The following is a 21,748-nucleotide window of genomic DNA, read 5'->3' on the forward strand; positions in this document are numbered from 1 at the left end:
ATAAGCTGTGCTCCATCTGATTGGTTCCAATATACATCTGGTCGGTTTCACCAAAACAACACTTAAAACACTGAAGTCATAGTTTTATATGACTCACATTTTACAGCAGTACAAACAATACTTCCAAAAAGACAAAAAAACAATTAAAGCAATGATGAAAAAATAAATTAAAGAAAATTAAATAAAATCAACACATCACAACACTTTAAGCCATTGGTTCCCAAATGGATGCTGCAGCACCCTTGGGTGCCTTAAGAACCATTCTATTTGTGCATTTTTAATAATGTGTCATCAGCTAAAGACTAATGTTTGCTGGTTCTCATGGCAACACAATATAATTGTATATTTTCTGGCTCAGGAGTTTTTCAGGAGCTCAGTTGTAAGAAAAAAATTGTGACCAGAGCAAAAAGTACAAACTGAGCTCAAAGACATCTGCCAACAAACACCTCAAAGCTCAACACAGCCTAACAGGACTGAATCTGAGCCCACCAACCAATCTAAAACAAAGTCAACACTACTGGCACTGCTGTACTGTGTATTCCCAACATCATATGTGATGTGGCTCTCTTATCTCTGGCATACATGAAAAAGGAGAGTGGACTCGCACTGTTGTCTTTCCCAACATTAACACCAGGCTCCATTCAAGTGCCTGAAACCTTTTGTTTGGTTTTGTTGTGATTGTTTATGTCTGTATGCCATGAATATAACTTTATAAACTGAAAGAAATCTAAAGAAATTGAAAGAAATACTTTTGATATATTGTCTAATTTGAATGGCATGTATTATTCATTTTAAGTTTAACATTTCTCTGCAGCGCTCATATTGACTTTTAGTCTGAGTGATTGAGTGCTGCTGAACTTGTCCTAATATGATATAATATAATATAATGTAATTTAATAATGTTAATAAAGACTCAGGTATCTTTTTTGTTGTACTGCACACAAATACACTTCTGATCAGCCTGGAAACATGAACTGTTGTGTCTGATTTTGGTGGTCAAGGGCAGATCAATAATGTCAGATCAGAGAAAAAACACAACAGTCACTGTCACTATGGAATCATACAGTTCTTTAAGTATACCTGTGTTTGGTTCCAATTACAGATGTTGATCAAAATAATGAGTGGCATGGTTAGTGTAAGTAAGAACTCTTTCAAGCTCTCCAACCCAGAGCGGTATCTGGATGTTAAACATGAGGTGATGGACATTAGTTGTAGATACGGGGCCTGTAATTGGAGCGCCTTCAGCCAGCTGGTGGCTTGCCAAATAAACATGAACAGCAGCAAACAAGCCGAACTAACAGCAACATCTGAGACACGACAGCTCTCAAAAATAACATCTGTGAGGTGCTTCTCATTCTGAGTGGCAGGTCACCTCTCCTTCAGTCTTGATCCTGTCAGATAGCACTGACCTGTTGGACAGGAATGGGCAGCAGGCAGCAGTGTTAGCTTATAAGGTGGAAGCATATTTACTCAAAAAGCAGGCTCCACTTCCCTCCACTGTCTTTTTCAGAGGAATAGCTTTGTCTGTTCTAAATGCTGAAAAAATCTTTTCATGTTGAACTCTCAGCTCTTTTACTGCTCACCAGCAGCTGCTGGAAGATCTCCAACCCAATTGCCAGAATAAATGTTAGCTCAGAACCACAGACAAGTTAAAACTGGATGTTTCTCTTTCTCTCTCCTCACAACACTGTGCTCATGCTCTGCTTAGGTTTAGGCATTAAAACCACTTGGTTAGGGAAACATCATGATGTGGCTTAATATACCTGTTCTGGTCACCACGATCATGGATGGAGATGGTCCGACTTCCTGTGAAAAATAGCCGGTTTTGGTCACCACAAAAACGCCTGGAAATGTCCCCAGGTGTCCTTAGAAATATCCACTGATGTGATTTGAACTGCAGTCAGCTGTTTGGCAGCCCCACTGGCTGTAATAACACTTCCTCTGTCTCCTCCACCTCCATATGTGAAAGTCAGCTAATGAGCATTTAATGTGATGTAACGTGCCACATTTGGTACAGATGTCAACCTTGGACGTATCTGTGGTTTGCAGAAATTTAACTGCTAACATTATATCCTGGTGACTGGGCTGGAGAGCTCCAATTTACAGGACTCAAATCCTTCTGGAGAATATCTATTTAATTAGTGTCATAAAAGGATCCTTAATTACAACTGATTCTAATTAATTTTTGATTTATTTGTCTGTTTGTTTACAGCACTATGCTTTTGTTTGACTACTGCATCAGGATTTGTAAAGATCAACAGATCATTGGTTTTATGCCCTGACAACTGTCATTTACATTTTAGAAATCCCCTTTCAGAAGATAGAAACAGTTTTTTGGACACAGCCAGACTAGCTGTTTCCCCTTGCTTCCAGCGGTTGTGCTAAGCTAGGCTAACTGCATCCTGACTTGCCTCTGTATTTCACATGCAGACATGACATTGATATCAATCTTCTGAAACAAAAGGGTACTTTCCAAAATGCTGAACCATTCTGTTTCCTCAACTTGTTCTTGCAACTCACTGTGATCCGTACGCTGTGGTGAGTTTTGAAACCTCACCAGTGAGCTCAGAGGAAGTGTAATCATTTTGACAATACTATTGGAGTATATCTTTAAAATGGGAGGTACAATATTGGCTTATTGCTGCAAGAGCTGATGCACTGTCATAAAACAAAGCAGGCATGATATGAATGAGTGATTTTGCTAAAAAAAAAAAAAAAAAGTAGTTAGCTTGGTATCCATGCTGCCCAATAGTCCTTGAACTCTAACACTGTTCAGAATGTATCATCTGCTCATCTCATTGTGCTCCCACCTCCATGATGTGTGCTGTAGCATTCACTGATCAGCAAATGGTGGAGAATAGGTCTCAACAGGCACATCATGTGGCGGCATAGCCGGGATGGTGGAGTGTTTGCACAATATAGCTGCTCACTGAGAGAGAAAGCTGCACAAATACGGGCTAGTGCCATGTCAGTGTAACCTGGCCAGGCGTGAACAACCACATCTGTTCAGGCTGTTCATGCGCACACACCTACACACACACGCGCGCACACACACATACGCCAGCCTCAGTAAATAAGAATACATACATAAAGATGTATATGTACAACCTTCATTTCGTGAAATGAATATCTCAGAGCTGCTTTATGCACTCAGAAAGTTAAATGTACTGTGGCTGTGTGGCTGTCTTGAGCGGGGATCACCTTTGCTGTATTTATTATGGAAGCTCATTGATTGTAATGTATTGGCTGAGATGCTTTAGATGCCATGGGAGTGAATTAAACATGTGGCTGACTTTATAGCCAGCATGAAAACAGTTGATCAGTGTGCAAAGCTCAGCATTCTGAAATTCAAATAAAGTTTGCTGTGTGTACAGGTGCAAAGTTATAAATACAATGACCCTGAAGGGACCAATAGAGTTATTATGATTTATTCATGTTTGAATACATTATTATTATATACAGTCTAACTTGTAAAAAACTTGGATGTAACTTATCCACCTTATTCCTAGCTCCCATGACTGAACCAACGTTTTCCAAATAACGTTGGTTATTAAGTTAACGTATGTAAATGACAGAACTTACAGTGAGTCACTTGTGTTACATGACGTTGCGTTACGTCATTTAAGTAAACATAACCCTAACCCTATCTAACAAGACTGAATGTAGTTATTTTAACCCAAAGTATGATCTTTTCCTAAACCTAACCAAGAAGTGTTGGTGCCTGGGTAAAGGTGATTATACACTAATGAAAACATATATTTAAAATAAAGCCTCTGCGGTCAAGCTACTAATAGAACATCCTGAGAAATTTCCAGTTAGACTTTCAGAATAAAGCTTGCTGACGAACCAAAACTACTTGGTTATGTTTAGGAAAATATCATACTTTGGGTTAAAATAACTACCTTCAGTCTTGTTAGATAGGGTTAGGGTTACATAAGTGGTATAACTCAATATCACATAACGTACAGTGACTTAAGTGTGTTGCATTAGTTATGTCATTTATGTATGTTAACAAATGGCTCTTGACTCTTGGTCAAAAACAGGACAGAGTCTAGTCTTCAGAAGGAACGTCCAGTCTATGACCCATCCAGCCATACCAACCACCTCCTGACTCGGACTTCTCTGCTCTGTATACTACTGCACTAGTTGGACACTTCAAGAACTACTGTAATGCTAGAGGAGTGAGAATGTGCTGGAATGATATACATGGATTTTTAGGTTGCAGTGTGCAAAATAAAGCAGAAGAAGAAAAATACATAGTTAGTAAGAAGAATGCTAGTGTGGTGAGTGTGACTGCTGCTGACAGCAATCAGCTGACAGTTAGAAACACAGTCTTTGAGAAACACGGGCAAGAAAATAAATTACATTACGCACATATTGATAGACTAATGGTATGTTTTTGAGTCAAAGTAAAGAAAAAATGCCACAGAGGAACAATAATTGTATTGTGTGCTGACAGCAGTCACACTGACAACAAGCTCCTGAAGAGAAACAGAAGTGAAGAAGTGTCCAAACTGTTTTCCATCTTGATTTGTATCATCACGTGACATCCTGTATTGTTTCCAGGGCTATCTTGAAGACAGCCTGATGGCAACCAAGCGCTGCATGTCACAAGATTACAGATTCAGATGTCACATCCTGGCTGTTGTTATATCTGTTGCTTTTGATGCAACATTGAGCGGACTGAGAGAAGTGGAATTCACGGAAAAGACGCTCTGCTGCGTCGTGACTCAGTCTGAAGTCCTACAGCCTCTCCCTGCATTATATTCCTGTCATAAGCCCCCATGCAATAAAAGAGAAAATGGCAGCTGCATTCAGAGGCACTTTGAACACTTGACGGCCACTTAGTGCTGAAAAAAGAGGGCCACAAGATCACAGCTCTGGTAATAGCAAAAATCTTAGATCTAACAATAAACACTGAGCTAAGGGGAGTCATGAAGGAGTCTGTTTTTCCAAGTTTGACACTATTCATAAGGCCCTCAGAATGGCTCTTATTAATTGTTAATGTATACCAGTAAATCTAGAATCTGAACATGACAGACTGAAAGTGCTTAAAGGACATTTGAGCTTTTGACCTCATGTTGTGCAGCCCGAAAAGGAAAAAGAGCCGAGGCAAAACTTTCACATTTAAAATTCATGAATATAAAAATATAGCTACTGTACGACCAAATCAAGTATAATATGTATCCTTACATGTAGGAAATCAGACAATATTCTTTATATAATGATTATAATACACAGAGTATATACTTCATATTGACAGTGTCACTAACCTGTGCAATCCAAGAAATCCCAAAATGTAATTGTATCCATTGCAATGACCTGATTACACTAAAGCCCAATGTTTACATTAGGTGTTTGGACACAGTGAAGTCAGAGGTTATTTGAATAAACAAAATAAATAAATAAATAAATAAATAAACAAGCTATGTAATATACATATGAAAAAGGTTATTGTTCTTTTATGACAGTGGTATTTTGTAAATTGGTAAATTTCTGTATTAATGCACTAACCTTCACCTAAAATCCCATTTAGTCCCAACAAGTTCCATTTAGTAGACATGACACAGACAGATGATGTGTTTGCTTTACATGTACTGTGACACATTACAATTATATAAAATATAACACTTTATATTTAATATTTCAGTGATATATTACTACAGTTATGTAATGCATTACAATTAGCGTCACATAACTGTAGTCTAGGCCACTTATAGGCTCCGACCGAGCCTACAAGTTCTTCGTTCAGTCTCTGTGTGTCTATATACTGTAGGTTATTTGGGCATTTCGTTGAAAGTAACTAAAAAGTAATATTATACGTAATAAATTACTCTACACAGACAGTTACTTTGTAATGTCATATATTACTTTCAAATGAAGGTAACTAATAGTATGTAATATATTGCATTGGGAAAGTAACTTGCCCAACAGTGTTTACCACAAAGAGCACTGGGCCTCACGACTTTATTTTTCACCACTGTCAAGCTGTTAGTGGCTTTTAGGGAGACATGACAATTACACATATTTCTGTAAAGCTGTGCTCTTTAAAGGCAAAACTCATGATAAAAAACCCTACTTATGAAATTGTTAGAAGAACATATCTGAAATACATTATATAACAAAACCAATTAAAGCCTCTTGAAAGGCAGCTGGACTGAGATGACACTATTATGAGATAAACTGTAAAAGTGGTTCCTCTCAGAAACATGAAACATGAAACACGCCATCGGCAGCACAAAACTAGTGTCCAGGTAATCGGCTTATTCCAGACAATCGCCGACACATCTGGGATTATCAAAAACATCAGCGAGGGCTCACACATCTAAGTGAACATAAAAGTGACTACTGGAGGATCGCCCATGAGCAGGTTAGCATAGTGTTTTAGCTCGTCCCAGCATGCACCTGTTGGTTATGCAACACTGTGGGTGAGTTTGATTTGGGCCATTTAGTATGCTCCCTGGGTGGTGTATCAGTGCATCAGTGATAATTAACCGTTTTTAAGTCATGCTGAGGCACAATTATGCTAATCTTAACCATAGCCGATAATGACACGGACGTTACCGACGCTACTTGAAATGCTGTGAAGAACAACACAGAGACAAAAATCTCAAGTCAAATTACTGATTGTTAAAATGATTCAAAGACAAAAATATACACAACAAATGAGAATAAATGTAATAAATTAATTCCACTCCTATTTATTTGACAAACGTTTGTCATGGTGGGCTGAGCTGAAGCTTAGCTCATGTCCATACGGTCCATAGGTGCTGGCTCCATCAAACCTCCAATTCTGTACTGATTAAATAAAAAAATGCAGCTCCTGTCTTCAACCAGCTGGCTTTCTGCATCATTTTGTATACTATAGATTATTATTTGTAAAAAATGACTGTCCCCAACCATTCCCACTGACTGCTCCCCTGCCCTCTGTGCCCTGTCGCCTCCAATTTTGCATTATTCAGCCAACCGGTACTCTAGTGCTAAAATACAACCTGGCCCCAGGACAGTCACTGTGAGGCACCTGATTAAACAACTCTATTTAAAACCAGATTTTTACCCAGGGTCCTTCTTTTCACCTTACTGTTGATAAGTCCTACATAAATCTACAGCGTATCTATTTATGTGAAACTAATTGACACATTAGTGCACAAAAAGCAGGAAAATGTCTTTGGGTGTGGGAGCTTGAAATAAATCTCTGCTGCTGCTGAAACATTTTGCTGCAGTTAAATCTCCAGTCTGGAAGATTTAAAATGCCTGAATCAAACCAAATCAAATAAAGAAAGGAAATGAACTGTATTTCATTCCTCCCTCCTCCCTCCCTTTCTTCTTTTCTTGCTTCTTCATTCCTTCCTTCCTTTCTTCCTTCTTTCCTTATGTCTTCTTTCCTTCCTTCCGTCCTCCTTTCCTTTATCCCTTACTTCCTTTCTCCTTCCTTCCTTCCTTCTTTCCTTATGCCTTCCTTCCTTCCTTCCTTTCTTCTTCCTTCCTTCCTGTCCGTTCTTCCTTCTTCATTCCCTCCTTCCTTCTCTGCATCTGTCCTTCTTTCCTTATGCCTTCCTTCCTTCCTCCTTTCCTTTATCCCTTACTTCCTTTCTCCTTCCTTCTTTCCTTCTTTTCTCTTTCCTTCCTTCCTTCCTTCCTTTCTTCTTCCTTCCTTCCTTCTGTCCATCCTTCCTTCTTCATTCCTTCCTTCCTTCTTTACTTTATCCCTTCCTTCCTTTGTTCTTCCTTCCTTCCTTCCTCCTTTCCCTTATCCCTTACTTCCTTTCTCCTTCCTTCTTTCCTTCCTTTCTTCTTCCTTCCTTCCTTCTGTCCGTCCTTCCTTCTTCATTCCTTCCTTCCTTCTTTACTTTATCCCTTCCTTCCTTTGTTCTTCCTTCCTTCCTTCTTTCCTTCCTTCTGTCCATCCTTCTTTCTTTCATTCCCTCCTTCCTTCCTTCCTTCCTACTGTCCATCCTTCCTTCTTTCATTCCCTCCTTCTGTCCATCCTTCCTTCTTTCGTTCTCTCCTTCCTTCATTCCTTCTCTCCATCTTTCCTTCTTTCATTCCTTCTTCATTCCTTCCTTCTTTCCTTTATCCCTTACTTCCTTTCTCCTTCCTTCCTTATTTCCTTCTTTCCTTCCTTCTGTTCATCCTTCCATCTTTCCTTCTTTCCTTCCTTCTGCCCGTCCTTTCTTCTTTCATTCCCTTCTTCTGTGCGTCCTTCCTTCCCTCCTTCCTTCTCTCCATCTTTCCTTCTTTCATTCCCTCCTTCCTTCCTTCCTTGATTCCTCCCTTCAATCCTTTGTATGTATGCAGTGAGTGTCATAATTACATGTAGAGACAATCATTGAGCGTTTTGTCTCAGTCTAACTGAAGGAACACTGTTCTGACATGACATTTCATGCCACAGTGAAGTCACACCCAGCTTCATTGTAAAGACAGAGAGATGCTGTCCGTGCAAAATGAGAAAACAATCAACTGTCCAATCGCAGCTTGGGGGTGGGGCTTAGTGTTACTTGGTGGCACAAACAGCCACTCAAATGAAAACACTTTCCTGTGGGGCAGCCAGCTGGATGGACAGGAGGGAAGCTTTACAAACAGACGCTTAGCAGGATCATCTTGGCACAATAATTGGAAAATGTTGACAGCTAGAAAGTGTTAGCGAGCATTAGCTAATAGACAGGCTGTATGTTGTTACTGCCATCGGCTCATGTCAGCAAGAGAAGCGTTTTGTGGACAGGGAAACTTTACCTGCCTTTATAGTCACATGGGGAGAGATAATAACTACATTTCTATTTGTAGGTGAACTTATCCTTTAAAGAGAAAAAAAGCTAAATATGTCATTTAATCATATACCTTAATTTGATTTGGTTATAAAACAGTAAATGTGTACATACAGAGAAATACAAATAACAATGTGAATTGTATCCCATTTGTTTTTATATGGGAGTTATAAATATTCAGTGCTCCGGTGTTATGCAAGTGTTTATAGCAGCCGATGTCACTGTGTGGAAGTAGTAGCAAGAAGGTGAAAATATTGTTTTTTTTCCTACAGTATTGGCACTTTTATAGCAACGAAATCTAGAAAAATAATAGAAACTAGAAACTCACAAGGCTGATCTTTGTCCATTTTACTTCCACAACAGTGCAGGCAGTTTGTGTCTGAGTGTAGCACAGATTTGGACTGTAGGCTACAGCAAATAAAGCGGAAGTGCTGACTTTACGCCCTACAAAATTACATAATCACTTGATGTGTTTGGCATCAAGACGCAAGTAAATAAAACTGAGCTGCAGTGGCTCGGAAAATGCAGTCTTACAGCCATTCTCCCTCTGTGTTTACCTCAGTTTACCTTACTAGAGTATTTTAATTTAAGGAGAGCAGCTTGCTCCACCGCTGCACAGAAAGCTGAAAAATGTCTTTTGGTTTGGGAGCTTGGAATAAATCAGGGCTGCTGCTGCTGAAACATTAAGCCGTCGGTCGTGCCTGTGGAAGGGCATATGAAGGGAACAGGCGGCTTTAACACTGCGCTGGGTTTTACATCCGAGTTGAGTGTTGAGCAGTAAAACAGACGTAATGCGGTAGATGTCGACAATTAAAAAATGGAGACGAGGCAGCCGAGGCATTGTCTCCCCCTCTGAGAAAGGCCCCCCACCCCGCCGAGGAAACATCTTCACTCTGATTAATTCACTATATAGCTGCGTGCCTCGTCCCCAGCCAGCCTACTGCAGAGGCTGATAAAGCCAGCTTTACAGCCTTAACACTCACACAGACACTATCCCAACTAGCCTCTCTTTCTCTTTCTTCCTCACTTCATCCATATCCTCATAGCCTCTTTATGCACACAAGCTCCCGGGCATTTCAGCTGCAGACAGCCAGCACCTTGTCTGCTCGGCCAATGGATTCAGAAGGAAATCTAAAGGGCTCTGACAATACAGTCATTTGGGCACGCTCAGTGCCGGCCATAGTGGATTTCCTCTTTCAACTCCAAATCAGATGACAAAAGAATAGGCGTCGCTTAATCTGTCAACCCACTTGAGGTGCAGTAAAACTATAAATCCCTCCCTGATCCTCGGCTGGCAGGGTATTTTGACATTACACCGGATTTATGAAAAGGCCAACTCAGGGGATATAAAGATGATGGGCAGCGAGGGGAGCTCTAACTGGGATAGACATGTCACTCCCTGCTGAGCTCGTACTGTACAGACACATTAGTGTAATTCTTCTTCTCTCTCGCTCCTCACACTTTTGTTCCTCTAATTGCAATAATGAGAAATAATGCGATACAAAAATGTGGCTATTTGAATACATTATCTACATCTAGATGTATTCAAACGGTTCATTTACCAAACTACAGATGTTAAACAAGCCTCGCGTTTTCTTTTGTGCTCGGATGAAAACTTCATAACTCCTCTGGGTGGTTTACACAAACAGTCTGAAGTCACAGTGGTGTGTTTTTCTACAGGTTCACCTCATCTCGAAGCACACACTGGCTCCCATTGCTTTCAAAAATCCATTAAAAATAGCTTAGAGACATAGTGCTGCCTGGACTAATGTAGTGCATCATGTTTCACAATGCCTGGTCTGATGAAAACCTTTCAAAGCCCTGTTGGATAAATGGATAAAGTCTGAGTTGCTGTGCCGAGCAGCAGCGTATTTTTTAAAATTTTTCAAACCTTGAAACTGGCATTCAGGACACACTGCCTGGTGTTTTGCAGGTAATAAAAATTCTATACTGCAAATAGCCAATGATTATCAATTAGTTGACTGACAGAGAATTCAATTTATTTACATTTTGATGATTATCTAATTGTGTAAAGGTGTAATTTGTGGAATATGGCCAGAATTCGAAGGTAGCTCCAAAACCATAGCAGGCAGCATATCACCTGATTCACCAACAACTGCTGCTCTTTGCTCGCTATCCTTGGCTGTAGCTAGTAACCTTTAGCTAACAAGCTCATGGTTCAGCTAGCCGTGGAGCCAGTGGCCCTAGAGTTTGCCTGGACCAGGTCTTGGATCGCAGCTGTAGTTACCACGGCCAATGGGGATTGGACACAGCCTTCAAGTCAGTTTGATACGGAGGTAATTCAGTGGATCTGACCAGGACTGTGACTTTTTGATGACAAGACACAGCAGAAGAGAAGCAACAGTGGGTGGAAACGGCGTATAGAGCTGGAATATTTTCAGATCTTACTGATTTGAGAATTTATTTCATCCAAACCGGAGTCGAGTGAGTTTTCTATAGATCATGTAAAGTTTTGAGTTATAATGAAATTGTTTTACGCTGAGTCAATGAGGCAGTTGAGCTTAGTTAGTCTTAGTTCTGTAATCGAGAAACGTGAACACAGAGTGTGGTTGTATTGTATTGAACATTGAAGAGAGAGTATTTTAATTTCTTGACATTTTTTGAGTTTTTTGTGTTCATTTACTACGCTTACAGGTGGCATAAATCAGCTAGCTGAAACTATAGGAGCTAGAACTATCCCTTCTTGCCAGTGTAAAGTGGTATTCTGAGACAGGACAGGCTAGTGTTAGCTGGTTAGCATGCTAACTTCAGTAGACATCTTTGAAACACAGTGCATAGACGTGTTACCTCAACTTTTTGTTGTTAGTTCATTTTTTTCAACTACTTCAAGTTCAACTAAAATTCTGGAATTATTTTACAAATTGCCCCTCAGCAAACTGAACATGTTCGGGCTTTTTGTTGACCCTTGGGGCTTTGGGAAGAAACTCTAACCATAATGTGTTCACAGCTCAATATGAAACATAAGGTGGACATGGTCTAAGACACATAGCACTTGAATGCAATGAACTAAAAAAAAATATAAAATACATTTCAAACTGCTGTGAACTTTAGCTGCTATTAGCTAGTTAGCTCAATTAACCATGCAGCTAGCTGACTCGTCCCAAACCGGACACAGTGTTGCTGTTTACAGCCATTGCACAGAAGCGTTGGACCAGCAGGAGGAGGTTTTCAGGCCCAGAGTGAGTTGTTGGAATGGGCAAAAGCACCAGACCAGCTGGGTGAGCAGGAAACAGAACTGAGCTCAAGAGCCTCTATGGACATCATGACAGAAGGTAAATGACTGACTAAGAGGCTAAGAGGACAGGAACAGGGAGGTTTTCCTCCAATGAGGTTGGAAACAAATTAAAAGAGACACTGTGTGAAGCATCCCTGTCCATGAACAGTGCTGTCCAAGTACTGTATGTTCCATGTAGTGTAGAGAACAGCTGTCCATTGCCATTAGATGGAGCTGGAGTGACTATGTGGTGCATGAGGATTTTATCGGGATGCAGGAATGCACTAGCACTGATGCACAGTCCTAACTGACCTAACTGAAGACTCCCTTTGCTGGTGCGGGCTTGATATCATGCAGATTAGGGGTCAGACTTAAGATAATGAAGATGTCAGGAGCGGCTAAAAGAAGTGAGGATAAAACCTGAAAGTCAATTCAATACACTGTCTCAACCACAGCTCAACTTGATATTACCAGAGGTCACAACACAGTGTCCAATGGTAAGAGGGGCATGACAAACAAGACCTGATCTCCTCCCCACCAAAAACACCGGACGTCTTTGAAAAAAGTATCTATTGACAGATTTTATAAATGCAATAACTTTGTTGAATAAAAAATGTTCCCTACTTAAAATAGATAAATTACACAAAGGCAAAGAAAAACAGACGACTGGTAATGATTTCCATCATCGAGACATCAGTAGCCTCGTTGTGCTGTGTGTTGATGGTGCTGTCCGTGGTGCTAAAGTAACCAGAGTTTCTCTTAGTCACGACCTCCTGTCATTTTAGTCTTGGAGCTATAATATTCTCTAAGCTATATACTATATACTCAATTCTCTACCATATTTATAGCCTATATACTAAGAGTAGTGTCACCATCATGATTGAAGTGATAAGAAACAACGGGCAGTCATGGAGGAGAGAGAGGATCAATCATCACAAGACTAGAAACGCTGCTGCCTGTAGTATTCCTATAATATCAGTCAGGATGAAGTGTATGAGGGGGCTGGTAAAAATTGTGAGGGGGAGAATCACAGAAAAATCATGTATTTACCGTGTACTAACAACAGTAATCAGGCTTCAAAATCTCTGCACGCAACAAACAGAGCTGTCCATGGTGCTGAAAGCACAACGGAATGGTTGTGTTGAATCTCGGCCAATGACTTTGTTGTTTTTGGTATTTTTCTATAGATCCATAAAGCCAAGACAGAGGGAGAAAGGAATGCAACAGTGGGGGCTGTAGGTACAGGACACAGCAGAAGTGGAAATAGAAAGTTTGAGTTTTTTATTATTATTATTATTATTATTATTATTAAACGATATAATTAAATGGTGTTATGCCTGTTGTTTCAACAGGTCAGACGATGGTCTCATCTCAGTTCTAGTGCTTTTACTTTGTAACATAACCATAGGGGACTGAACCTTGCTATCTATTTGTATGTTGGGCACACTCCATTCATTTTCATTCTTTCAAACCTTATTTAAAAAGCATATTGACTGATTGGTTGGTTTGGTTCTCAAACTGAAAACACAAAAGTGCCTGAATTAACAGCATCCGAGACACCCCATTGTAGTCGAACCTTTTCATCCGCCTGCTTGACGACCACTACAATAGAATTTTTAAAAATAAATCAGTTCCTACTATTTTGACACTAAAAGTATTATGATGAGAAGAGGGAATACAGTTTGTACCGTATTTTAGTTGTCCCAAGCAGCAGGCTAGACTAAGATTAAAAGGATGCTGTCGTGGAAAAAGTTCACCATTACGTCATGCAAAGCTGGATGTTCCCCTCTTCAAAACTCATTGCAGTGCTGCTGAGGTTATATAACTATAACAAATGGACATGCACGGCTGTCCATATGTACTTCAGCGGCGTAAAAAGTAAACTGCAATCGGAAACAGTGAATCACCCATAGACCTAGATTAGCTTGATACGATACATCTCATGATTTATGTTTTCCATAGTGGGGCTGGTCCAGTACAGTAGATGTGCCGAGCCGTGCAGTGAACAGCTGGAAGCGGGGGAGCCATACTCCCGTGACGGTAGTGTTTGTCCACCTCACCACACACCAAGGTGAAGTAGTTTACCTTGATGACATGTTGGAGAGGTCCTGGTCACAAGCCACATGAAGAGTCTGTCCCCTGCAGCAGCTCTCTGTGACTGTGTCTATGTGTTCTACTCTTCCTGCTCATACTTCAAATGTATCTACTAACCAAATGGCAAAGAATATGTCCATTAATGGTTGGACCTGCTCCTAAAACAACACTATTTTGCATTTCCTATAGCTTCGTCATGATAAAAGCATCAGCAGTAACCTGACAGAGCTCTTAAAATGGCGGAAAACAATCAGCAAACAGCAAATAAGGCTGATTTGTGACCGTACAGGAACACAGGAGTGAAACTACATTTTCAAACACATTGATTCAGTGAGGAGCTGCAACAGAGAGCCTTTTAGAAGCACAGCTCTTTTTTTCTAGTCACCAGTGCAGCCACACATCTGTGCCAGACAGGGAAGAGACCATCAGGCTGCTACCAAGCAGGCACAGAACAAACTGTATCAGGCCGTACATAAGGGCGGCTGTCCACTGATTTGTTGAGCTCAGCCTCTGCTCGAGCACAATAACTTTTTTTTTGGGAGGCATTTGAGAAAAGCCCACAATTGCGCACGACGCAGGATTGTGAGATTATCTCTCTCCTGCACTTTTTAATCTACCATGTACTGAAGAGCTCAGACTAAATTTAGCGCAGAGCTGTCAAAGATCTCCAGCAGACACACACGTTAATGTGCTTCACTATCCTTCCAGAGGCCATTCACACTGCCCCGCTGCTTCCTAAAACAGCTCAGCCAGCCTGCTCCCCACCCCCGACCTCCGACCACTCCAGGTTATGTTCAACACACGTTGTGCAAAACGCACGCCGAGCCCTGTACACGGCAGCTCCTGCACGACTTGAATGGGTAAAGTGCGCTGCTGATATGAGTGTCACACCCACTCCAGATCACAAGTGCTCACTGAAACAGCAGAGTGCAAAACACATAATGGATGAACCTGAGAACAATCCAGAACCTTACACCCTGTGCTTCTCTTTATTTTTTTTATTACATCACTCTTGGGCAAAAGCACTCTTATCAGTCATAGTCAGTGTTAGGGGTAAGGTGTTACAAAAGCAACGCATTACAGTGCTATATTTCTTTAAGCGGTAACGGGGTAATATAATGCGTTACTAATAATATTTCAGTAATATATTACTACAGTTATGTCAGGTAACACGTTATAATCCGCGTTACCGACCGAAGGGACATTTTTTTAAGAACCCATCCACACCAACATGACCATATTAATATAGGCTCTGTGTGTTTAATACAGCCGAGCCTATAAGCTCTTTACTTTAAGTGACATTCTTGAATCGCACCATGCATTCCTTGTTCTGTGGACTAAAGTAAAAAGGCATAGAAGAAGATATTTTTGTCTCGTCGCTACATTATAGAAGTTATAGCTCTGCTGTGTTTCATATGACTGAGCCTACAATTAAAAATGTATTCCTATCTCATAATATATCAGACTGTGACCCTTCGTCTGCCTGCTCCTCACTGTGTCCAAGACCATTCCTTTATTTCAAAAGATCTCAGCTATTTAATTGTTCTATAGAGATTATTTGGGCATTTTGTTGAAAATAACTAAAAAGTAGCGCAATAAGCAATGTATTACTCTACGCAGACAGATATATTGTAAAGTATTATATTACTTGAACTAGTAATATGTAATAACTTGCATTATGAAAGTAACTTGGCCAAAAACAACATGGACTGACAGAGCTCCCAGCGCTGTGGCAAGAGGCTCTGCATTTCCTGTTGTTGGACAAACCATTGTTCCCTCATTAGACTGCTGGCAACTTCAAGAGAAAGGAAACAGGAGGTTATGACACATTAGTCAGTGAAAAAGAAAACACAAATGCATTGTGAAAAGGCATGCACGAGCTGTTGTAAGCCTTTGCGTTTGAGAATAAAGCTCCTTTGTCCAATGAGTCGAACTAAAATCACAAATGAAAAGAGCTCAATCATGTCAAAGTGATTTTTAAATGTACTGTTAAAACTTTTTCTTTCATTACTCAAAGGAAGAACAAAACCTCTTTGGGGTGTCACAAATGTTCATTTTTCTCGAGGCCTCTAAAGAGGTGTGTGAAGTGTTTGATTGACAGCCGAGCTGGCAGGCTGAAACCTGCAAAGTTTCCATGTATGCAGATGGAAAACTAACTCAAAGTGCACTATGAAGAAGATGTTTTAATCAAAAGAGAAAGATCCTCATTGATTGATTTTTCTGCCTTAACAAACAAACTTTCTTTGATTCCATGACTGAATAAACAAACTGACCTTGAAGGAAAACACTATTTCATACTGTTTTGTTTATATGTGGTGGACCCCGCCACCTTTCTAGCTAACTCATTAATATTGTAAACATTAAAATTATGAGTTTAAATTTCCTCTCCAAAACTACACAGTGCCCCTGTAATGCACAGTCACTTAACCAAAAAACTATATTAACTATACAACTATAAAGCTCTCTCTGTTGATGAAAGAACCCCTCTGGTTCCTGTGACTCTCTGCATTGTGTATGTATCGTGTGGCCTTTAAGTTTCCATCAGCTACAGAGCACACAGCAGACTACACACGGCTGCTTTATTATATTTTGCCCACAGCCCCAGAAACCAGTCAGTGCTCCAGACAGACCGAATCACTGTGACGGTCACTTCCAGGTAGAAAACTAGCACTTGATTTGCATTGTGGAGATCAGCAAGAAATGTATTTCTCTTCATGTCCAAAGTTTATAGATGCGTATTTAAACACCGTGGTCCAACCTATCTGATGTTGCTGCTGTGCCTTTTTTATGTAATGTGAAGCTTTGCAAGCGTCTTTCATAAACAAAATCTACCAAATAGCGACGTCGCAGACTAACTGCTAGTTTTGGGTAAACTCAAGCTGTCATTTTCTCTCTCCTGTGGCCCCTCAGCTTCCAATCTAACATTAGTTTAAGTGTTGTTATCAATGATATGATATGAAGGCTTGTGTGTGATGCAGGGTTTGGGCCAGTAGTTATTGTAAACAAACTTTGTGATTGGTTCCATTCTGGAAAAATTCAGCCCAGTCACCGGGATATAATATGAGCACTTAACGTTACTGCAAACCACAGATAGCTCCAAATATGTACGTGTCATAGGCTATGTTTCCACAAAATGTGTCACGTTGACATTACATGTTTATGGCTTGTCTTTCACATCAGGAGGGGGATGGGATGGTGGAGGAGTTACAGGCGATGAGGAGGCCAAATGGGCGACCGCATTGTAAGTGTGGAATATTTTTAAGGAGACCTCAGGACATTTCCAGCTGTATCTGTGGTGACCAAAACAAGTATTTTAAACCAAAAAATGATGTTTCCCCAAGTTTAACCAAGTGGTTTTTGTGCCTGAACCTAACAAGAGCATTAGCACAGCACTGTGTCAAGAGAGACAAAATAAACAAATGTAAAGTTGCAACATAAAGAAACATAAAGCTTCAGCTTGAACTATCTGCGGTTTTGCAGAAACGCACTTGGCTAACATAATTCTGGAGATTTGGTTGAAAATGATCCTGCTGCATGATTTCAAGACATACCATAAATTGATGTCGACTTCTATGAGGCCTAGGCCTTTATGTAAAATTGACTACTCTAATGACAGACCTTTATTTCCAACATTCCCAGTTTTAATTATGTTCAGTCAGATTTTAACAAGAAGTCTTTCTGCTTTCTGTTCAGTGTAATGTCCGCTTAAGATTCCTGCAGGCTTTACCAAGTTGCAATTAAGACTTTAAGATCTTTATGACACCACATAGAACGCAATTTAATATCATCTTGCCAAGTATAAAAGTATGCGGCGATGATATGGCCTAGAATTATCTATTATTATATCACATTTTTCCAATATTTCACAGCTTTATATGACAATAATTTCAACTGATATAATTAATCCAATTAATCCTACCTGCAGTCAGATAAGTGGCAGAAAAATGACAGAAATGACAGATGGATTAACCAATTACAAATGGTTAAATGATTTTAGTTCATCCAGGTCTTTGTTAAAATAGCGGCAGGAAAAGCAAGTGTGACCAATGACGTTAACAATGGCTCCATTCTATTAAGTGTCCCGGCATGCACAACACCAGAGTCTTGGAACAAGCTCACCTAAATGGGATGCAGCCGTAATTAATGTTAGAAATTCCACCTGTGCTTTTCTGTTTTGACAAGTCAAAATGTCTGCCGTGAAAAGAATGGATGAGCTTCCAGGCCGCGGGAGCCAGCAGTAGAGACAGCGTGTGCTGCAGCTCTGATGGTGCTGACTGAACAGCCTCCTGCAGCACAATCCACTGACACACTTACAGTTTACAGGTGTGTAACGTCTCCTGACAACCCGCAATCACATACAGAAACATTAAAGCGCTCGCATTACTGCCTACAACAGGCAAGAGACAAGATTTAATGCTTTTGTAAATAAAATGTAAAACCTTTTAATACCTTCAAAGGACGTTCTTTGGGAAACTAAATTCAATGCCTTTTAAGCCAAACCCTGCAGCTACCCTGCTATTTCCACAGCACTAATTCAATCAGTGCAACAAGAGAGTCGTGGCATACTGACCACTCTGCTCCTCCATGTTTCTCTTCCCTAATGGTGCACTCAAACTGAAATCTGTCTGAGGAAACTTCCCTGCACGGTGTGGCAAAAAGCAGGGTGTCGGGAAATATTGTGGTTTGTTTAGCATGCTAGTCCGTAAATGTGTAATTTATACAGTGTTTTAATAACGATTTTTCCATCATTATCCTCTTTTACTGCCCTGCGATCACTACAGACAAGCAGTATCCCATCTCTTATCTGCTGGTATTGCAGTTATAATAAAAAAAGTACACAATTTTATGAATGAGAGGTCAATCTAACCCCCGCTCTTAAACTGCACACAACCTTGGCCCCAGAAGTTCACAAGTCTGCAAGTTGCACTGCAGAGCCACAGGACATGGTCATCTGTCCTAATCGCCTAATCCACGGAGGGTGAAGTGAGGGTGACGGGGTGGTTGAGCCCATGTCCCTGAAGCTCAGAAAAGAAAGGAAATAAGCTTGTTGTATTTAGCACGGAGGAAGACAGGCTGAGACTCTAGCTTAGCAGAGCTCAAGTGCTAACCACAAACACTGGAACACAGCCTGCATTAACTTTCTATGATCTCAAAAGAACCCAAATAAGACTATGCTCCAGGCGAATGTGCAGACACAGACAGAAATCAAAGCTTACTAAGACAAGTCAGGGTTATAGGGGTCACATAGTTGCTGGGCAGGAGTGCCTAAATTAAGTTATGCATAGGTCAGTGTGCAGGGTCACTTACACAGACCCAAAGAATGTAAAAAAGTTTCAATAGTCAGCTTCTTCAGCGATCACAGTGGGAACTCTGACCGTCCAAAACTGCTTTGAGACTGTTACTTTAGTTTGTCTGACTTGCTAGCATTATCCATTACAAGCTAATGATAATGATTTAGCATATTTCCTGAGTGCCTTTAATTTGCTTGCTTGTTTTGCAGATGGATTAGAAAATGTAATCTTGGAGACACACATAATGTTATATTCTAACTTTTCTTTTAATTGATTTAAAAGATATTAATGTCTTTGCTACATTTTAAGCAATTTTATGAATTTCACAATTGATTTTGGCTTTCTTCCTTCCATCTGATAATCATCTCGGTCATCTTGAGATATGGCATCATAAATTCAAAGTGGTGAAGAGAAGAGAAATACACAAAGTACCTCTAGAATAACAGTTAAATCCTCTCATACTCAGGTAAAAAGAAAAAATAAAGTCAACTACATACAAATACAAATACTTTTGTACAGAATTTACTACAACATTTTCTTTCTGACTGAAAATACATCTGTCCACTTCAGTGGATGTTAAGCGCAAAAGGTTGGTTCTGCATTACTTATCATGTTTTGTTTTATTTTATTTTAGTAATTATGGTGTACTTTACACTTAGTGTACACTTAATAGTTTTAGTAAAAAAAGAGCATGTAATAGGGTAAATACAGCCCCAATAGTCAGTTATACCCACTGGTGCATGATGTGCACAGATGGACAGATGTTTTCTCATTCAGAGAGAATGAGGTACAAGAAAAATATTATGTTCATCTGGATATAATAAGATGTTTTTACCTGTCTGGTTTTCTGAGAATAAAAGGATTTAACAGGTACAGGTAACAGGTCCTGAAACACTTTTTAAACTGTTGATGACATGATTTTTCACTTGTTTGAGAACAAAAACAAACATTGAACAATAAGTATGACTTTGTCACCCAATAATTCATGCATAAAAGGGGCCAGTAAAAAATAATTGCTCACTCAAACATTGTGTTTTGCATGGTTAAGTTGCCATTATTGAAAACAATTACAGATTAATTAACTTTCTGGACTGATGTTTGGAAATACAAGCTTTCCCAAAGAGCATGAACCATCCTCTTCATGTTAGGCTTTTAATTTGTTACACAGACAAGAATAACTACTGCTGGCTTTTAATGTCAAACTTAATATATCTAAACATAATATCAACTGAAATGATAAGCTCTAAAACTAAATTTGACACAAGGTCCCTTCACAAGACAGGGTCCTAAATTAAGACAAAAATGCAAAGTGCTGGGGCTTCCTGGTGGCCCAGCAGTTCAGACACACACCATATAACCACAATGTCCCCTGATCAGGTCAGGCCAACTGTCTGCCTGCTTAAGGAAACTAGAAATACTGTCTTGCGATTGTATGCCTCCGCTCCACACATGCCTCAAGTTGCTCTTCCTGAACTGTGGTGTTGCATAAATGATGTCACAGTGAAGTTGACCTTTGACCTTTTGGATATAAGACATCATAACTTCATCATTTTATCCTATTTGACATTTGTGCAATTTGTCGATAAATGGCGAAAAACGTGTTTTGTGAGGTCACAGTGATCTTTGACCATCAAATTCTATTCAGTTCATCCTGGAGTCCAAGTGGACGATTTAGACAAATTTCAAGATATTCTCTCAAAGCGTTTCTGAGAAATGGCATTCGCGATAACGGGACTCCATGCTCCATGTCAGTGACTTTGACCTTTGACCTTTGACCACCAAAATCTCATCAGATCATCCTTGAGTCCAAATGGAGCGAAATTCTATCTGAGCGTACTTGAGATATCTCATTCCGAGGAATGGGACAACCCAAAAAACATAATGCCTCAAGCCACGGCTATTGCTGGCACGGAGACATAAAAAAGAAAGGCCCTCATCATTTCTGCTTGGATTGAACTTCAGTAGTGGTTATTCCCAGCCAATTTAACAATCATCAACAATCAGCAGTTCAGACTTGTGTAGAAGGCCTGATATGACAAGTTTAGAAGGATTAGGATTAATCCTTTTAATCCTTGAGTTAGGATTAGAACTTTCCCTTCAAATGATGATGACATTAAACGTATACGCCATGATTTTGTTATAGTGTTAGTGGATGCAATGGATACAGACAATAATTGTATCCTCAAGAAATGATATCCATTTAAAGATGAATCTCAAGTACCAAGTCATATACCATTTCTTGTGATTGGAAAATGACTGTGAGACTGAACCCTAACCCTCAAAGTTCAAGATTCACAAGCGTGAAATACAATAGCGAACAACACAAAGACATCCAGGAAGAGGTAGACAAAGAGACAAGAGAC

At 39.9% G+C, this 21,748-nt stretch overlaps 1 protein-coding gene across 1 annotated transcript in view; it reads right to left on the minus strand.

Annotated features, from left to right (window-relative positions):
* Nucleotides 1-21,748, minus strand: part of nlgn4xa (neuroligin 4 X-linked a) — a 112,665-nt gene that overhangs the window by 74,041 nt on the left and 16,876 nt on the right. The gene's annotated exons all lie outside the window — the stretch shown is intronic.

Source organism: Pagrus pagrus, assembly GCF_965226575.1.
Source record: "Pagrus pagrus genome assembly, chromosome: 24".
In the NCBI taxonomy this organism is placed as follows: domain Eukaryota; kingdom Metazoa; phylum Chordata; class Actinopteri; order Spariformes; family Sparidae; genus Pagrus; species Pagrus pagrus.